We start from the raw sequence: 5,963 nt of genomic DNA, 5'->3' as shown, positions 1-5,963 counted from the left end.
CCCCTCACCAGCTTCGTCGCCCTTCTTTGGACCCGCTCAAGCACCTCGATGTCCTTCTTGTAGCGAGGGGCCCGAATAAGAGCTTTTTCCTTTCAGAAGAATTGTAGAATTTAGGGTGATGGCAGTATAATCTGATAAAAAGGTTTTAACTAAATGAGATTTTAATATACTCAAGCTTGTGAAGGTTCTTCACATTGGCCGGACTTTACCATGGGATTACTGAGCACACCCCTCCACCATGAACAGCTCTTTATTCATCTAAGTTTTTAAGTGTCTACACAATAAAAAAGTCCTGCCTAATAACTTCAGTGGTCTTCAGGGGGAAGAGGACAGCACCTCCTTCTCCACTTTCCTGCCTCAGAAACTTGTACGGTGACCTCCTTTTCTCCAGTCTAGACAAACCCAGTCTCCTCAACATCTCTACATACAACATGACTTACAGACATTTTGTTAGCTTTGTTGCCCTCCTCTGGACACTTCCAAGTCCCTCACTTCCTTTCTATATTGTGAATCCCAGAACTGCACACAATATTCAAGGGGAGGCTGCACTACTGCTAAATATAGAGGGAGAATCATTCAGTTAACTTTCTTGGCTGCCAGAGCACACTGCTGGCTCATGCTGAGCTTGCTGTCCAGCAGGATGCTGTGTGTAATAATATCAAAGGCCTTACTGAAATCAAGAATGATTACAGCCACCACCTAATGAAGTCTTAATTTTTAGATGTTTTTCTCTCAGGGCTGGAATTCCTTATGAATTCTATGATGTGTTAGAAGAGGAGAGATAATAGTAAAGATTTTTAGTTATCAGAACACCAAAACTCAACTTTCTTTTTCATGGAATATATAGAAATAGTACTTTTCATGCCTTTTTGAAATTTTAAATTGGTGAGTGAATTTAATGTTAGGATTGCATGTCATTTTTCTTGTACACACACACACAAATGAAATGTTTACATAAGATTTACTTTATAAAATATGTAATTATGTGAAGTTTATTTTAGAAAGAAATCAGGCTAAAAATAATATATTCTTTAAATGCTTAAGCTCATATTTTTTCAAATTTTATTTAGCTAGTCAATTTATAGTAACACCTCCTCAAGGACAGTCGTTAGCGAGGCGATAATGGTCTCCACCAGGCACAGTGCGCTCTCCAGGAAGTCGGAACACACCCAGACCAACTACCCGTTAAAAAGTGCAGCGGTTCAGGCCACCAGATGCAGGGAGTGTCTGAGCCTGTTGCTGCCATCGGCGGGAGGCAGAGAAACTGTGTGTGTGAGGTATGAGCAGGTGGATGACCTGGTCCGCATGGTGGCGGAGCTCAAGGAGGAGGTGGAGAGGTTGAGGGATATCAGGGAGTGTGAGCGGGAGATCGACTGGTGGAGCGACTCCCTGCAGGGCCTCAAGGAGAGGTACCGGGGTGAGACACCCCAAATGGGGGTGGACCCCCTGCCCTGTGGCCGTCAGGCAGAGATAGGGGATCTGGGATTTGAGGAGGAATGGAAAAAGGTCCCTGCTCGACATCGCAGACAATGCCCTCCCCTTCCGGCCCCACCTTCCCAGGTGCCCTTATGCAACAGGTTTGAGGCGCTGGAGATTGAGAGACCGGTGGGTGAGGAAGACGTAGCAAGTGTACCCAGGAGGATGCCTAGGGCAAGGAGGTCGACTCCACGCCTCAGGACTGCCTCCACCAAGAAAGACAGAAGGGTGATTGTTGTGGGAGACTCTCTCCTCAGGGGAACAGAGGGCCCTATTTGTCGGCCTGACCCTACCCGTAGGGAAGTCTGCTGCCTCCCTGGGGCCAGGGTCAGGGACGTTGCCAGGAAGCTTCCCAACCTGGTTCGCCCCTCTGACTATTATCCTCTTTTGATAGTCCAGGCAGGTAGTGATGACATTGAAGAGAGAAGCCTGAGGGCTATTAAACGAGACTTTAGGGGACTGGGACGGTTAGTGGATGGAGCGGGAGTGCAGGTGGTGTTTACGTCCATCCCTACGGTGGCAGGGAGGGGTACAGAGAGGACACGAAAAGCCCACCTGTTAAACACGTGGCTCAGGGGCTGGTGCCAAGACAGAAATCTTGGGTTTTTCGACCATGGGGCACTTTACTCGACACCCAGCCTGATGGCCGCAGACAGGTCCCTATCTTTTAGGGGAAAACGGATCCTGGGCCAGGAGCTGGCAGGGCTCATTGAGAGGGCTTTAAACTAAGGGACTTTAAAAGAAGGGGGATGGGGCTGAAGCAAGGTTTGCTGGAGCTGTGCCGGGGGAGCAATAGCAAGGCCGGGGGATAAGGCAATGGCCCAGCTGAAGTGCATCTACACCAATGCACGCAGCATGGGTAACAAACAGGAGGAGCTGGAAGCCATCGTGCAGCAGGCAGGCTACGACTTGGTTGCCATCACGGAGACGTGGTGGGACCACTCTCATGACTGGAGTGCTGCAATGACTGGCTATAAACTCTTCAGAAGGGACAGGCAGCACAGAAGGGGTGGTGGAGTGGCTCTCTATATTAGAGAGTGTTTCGATGTTGTAGAACTCGAGGCTGGGCATGACGAAGTCGAGTCCCTTTGGGTTAGGATCGGCGGGGCCAACAAGGCTAGCATCCTGGTTGGGGTCTGTTACAGACCGCCGAACCAGGACGAGGAGACGGATGAGGAGTTCTACAGGCAGCTGGCAGAAGTTGCGAAATCGTCAGCCCTGGTTCTCGTGGGGGACTTCAACTTCCCTGACATATCCTGGAAGCACAACACAGCCCAGAGGAAGCGGTCTAGGAGGTTTCTGGAGAGCGTGGAAGATAGCTTCCTGACACAGCTGGTTAGTGAGCCTACCAGGGGTGGCGCCCCGCTAGACCTTCTCTTCACAAGCAGAGAAGGACTGGTGGAGGATGTGATTGTCAGGAGCTGTCTTGGGCAGAGTGACCATGAAATGGTGGAGTTCTCTATTCTTGGCAAGGCCAGGAAGGGGACCAGTAAAACCACTGTATTGGACTTTTGGAGGGCTGACTTTGTGCTGCTGAGGACACTGGTTGGTAGAGTCCCTTGGAAGGCGGTTCTGAAGGGCAGAGGAGTCCAGGAATGCTGGGCGCTCTTCAAGAGGGAAATCTTAATGGCGCAGGAACGGTCTGTCCCCACGTGCCCAAAGACGAGCTGGCGGTGAAGAAGACCAGCCTGGCTGAACAGAGAATTGTGGCTTGATCTTAGAAGAAAAAAGAGGGTTTATAATCTTTGGAAAAGTGGGCAGGCCACTAGGGAGGACTATAAGGATATCGCGAGGCTGTGCAGGGACAAAATTAGAAAAGCCAAAGCTCATCTGGAGCTCAATCTGGCTACTGCTGTTAAAGATAACAAAAAATGTTTTTATAAATACATCAACACGAAAAGGGGGACTAAGGAGAATCTCCATCCTTTACTGGGTGCGGGGGGAAACTTAGTTACAAGAGATGAGGAAAAGGTGGAGGTGCTTAATGCCTTCTTCGCCTCGGTCTTTAACGGCAACACCGATTGTTCTCTGGATACCCAGTACCTTGAACTGGTGGAAGGGGATGGGGAGAGAGATGTGGCCCTCACTATCCATGAAGAAATGGTTGGTGACCTGGTACGGCTCTTGGATGTGCACAAGTCGATGGGGCTGGATGGGATTCACCCGAGGGTACTGAGAGAACTGGCAGAGGTGCTGGCCAAGCCGCTTACCATCATTTATCAACAGTCCTGGCTATCGGGGGAGGTCCCAGTTGACTGGCGGCTAGCAAATGTGACACCCATCTACAAGAAGGGCCGGAGGACTGACCCGGGAAACTATAGGCCTGTCAGTTTGACCTCAGTGCCAGGGAAGCTCATGGAGCAGATTATCTCGAGAGTCATCACGCAGCACTTGCAGGGAAAGCAGGCGATCAGGCCCAGTCAGCATGGGTTTATGAAGGGCAGGTCCTGCTTGACGAACCTGATCTCCTTCTATGACCAAGTGACACGCTGGGTGGATGAGGGAAAGGCTGTGGATGTGGTCTACCTTGACTTCAGCAAGGCTTTTGACACCGTTTCCCACAGCATTCTCCTCAAGAAACTGGCTGCTCTTGGCTTGGACTGGCGCACGCTTCGTTGGGTTAGAAACTGGCTGGATAGCTGGGCCCAAAGAGTCGTGGTAAATGGAGTCAAATCCAGTTGGAGACCGGTCACTAGTGGAGTCCCCCAGGGCTCGGTGCTGGGGCCGGTCCTCTTCAATATCTTCATTGATGATCTGGATGAGGGCATTGAGTGCACCCTCAGTAAGTTTGCAGATGACGCCAAGTTAGGTACGTGTGTCGATCTGCTTGAGGGTAGGAAGGCTCTGCAGGAGGATCTGGAGAGGCTGGACCGATGGGCCGAGGTCAACTGCATGAAGTTCAACAAGGCCAAGTGCTGGGTCCTGCACCTGGGGCGCAATAACCCCAAGCAGAGCTACAGGCTGGGAGATGAGTGGTTGGAGAGCTGCCAGGCAGAGAAGGACCTGGGAGTGATGGTTGATAGTCGGCTGAATATGAGCCAGCAGTGTGCTCAGGTGGCCAAGAAGGCCAACAGCATCCTGGCCTGTATAAGAAACAGTATGGCCAGCAGGGCTAGGGAGGTGATTGTCCCCCTGGACTCGGCTCTGGTGAGGCCGCACCTCGAGTACTGTGTTCAGTTTTGGGCCCCTCGCTACAAGAAGGACATGGAGGTGCTCGAGCGAGTCCAGAGAAGGGCTATGAAGCTGGTGAGGGGCCTGGAGAACAATCTTACGAGGAGCGGCTGAGGGAGCTGGGACTGTTCAGCCTGGAGAAAAGGAGGCTCAGGGGTGACCTTATCGCTCTCTACAGGTACCTCAAGGGAGGCTGTAGCAAGGTGGGGGTTGGTCTGTTCTCCCACATGCCTGGTGACAGGACGAGGGGGAATGGGCTTAAGTTGCGCCAGGGGAGTTTTAGGTTGGATCTTAGGAAGAACTTCTTTACCGAAAGGGTTGTTAGTCACTGGAATAGGCTGCCCAGGGAAGTGGGTGAGTCACCCATCCCTGGAGGTCTTTAAAAGACGTTTAGATGTAGAGCTTAGGGATATGGTTTAGTGGGGACTGTTAGTGTTAGGTCAGAGGTTGGACTTGATGATCTTGAGGTCTCTTCCAACCTAGAAATTCTGTGATTCTGTGATTCTAACATAGAAAATGATTAACTCTTCATCAAGTTAGAAAGAACAAACTTCAGTATACATTCTAGCATATATAATGTCTTGCTTTGAAAGGAGAAATTTAACAGACAAGACTTTCAAGAAATAATGAGACTTGACATTTCTGCAAGAGCTTCATTACAATTTGCAGAAAAAAAAAAAATAATAGAAAAATGAACAATCTTATATTTCAGGAAGATTTATACCTAATACAAAGAATAGGCTATCAGGACATGTATTAAGTTGAATGGACTTGATATCTTGTTGCCTTTTATAAAGGCGGGCAGTTTTCTGGACATATGAAGGAATATCAGCAAAAAGAGCTGATGTCTACAATGCCATTTTGAAACAGTATTGATCAGATAATCACAGATGTTAGCTGTGTATGTGATGAATCTAATTGTTTATTCTACATAGTGAAATCCAAGGAAATCATTAGTTATACTAAGTGTCTTCAAATTATTCTTTTTCTGTGGAAGAATTAATGTATTTCAAATCATCCAAAGACCAGTCATTATCAACCACACTTGATTACAGAGTGAAATGTATGTGAGAAGCCTCCAGCAGAACAATTCTAAAAGCAGTGGGAGGAATATTATGAATGAGTTAATTATGTTTCTTGAGGAGGTACCTGATGTCATGTTGAAACTGGTATTTAGCTTTTTATTCTTTAAATCTAAAATACCACATGGCTTAGCTGATTTTCAAATCAGTATGACAATAGTCAGAAAGATCTTACCAGCTTCAAACAAAAATAAAATAAAATAAAATAAAATAAAATAAAATAAAATAAAATAA

At 48.1% G+C, this 5,963-nt stretch overlaps 1 long non-coding RNA gene across 1 annotated transcript in view; it reads left to right on the top strand.

Annotated features, from left to right (window-relative positions):
- The first annotated feature begins 1,257 nt into the window (after nucleotides 1–1,257).
- The window catches only part of LOC118159346, a 9,008-nt gene continuing 4,302 nt past the window's right edge, over nucleotides 1,258–5,963 (top strand). The window contains exon 1 of the long non-coding RNA XR_004747081.1: nucleotides 1,258–1,268. This is a non-coding gene — a long non-coding RNA (uncharacterized LOC118159346). The remainder of the gene's footprint in view (nucleotides 1,269–5,963) is intronic.

The sequence above is a fragment of the Oxyura jamaicensis genome, unplaced genomic scaffold (assembly GCF_011077185.1).
Source record: "Oxyura jamaicensis isolate SHBP4307 breed ruddy duck unplaced genomic scaffold, BPBGC_Ojam_1.0 oxyUn_random_OJ69808, whole genome shotgun sequence".
Lineage (NCBI taxonomy): Eukaryota > Metazoa > Chordata > Aves > Anseriformes > Anatidae > Oxyura > Oxyura jamaicensis.
This window is presented reverse-complemented; position numbering and strand designations above follow the sequence as displayed.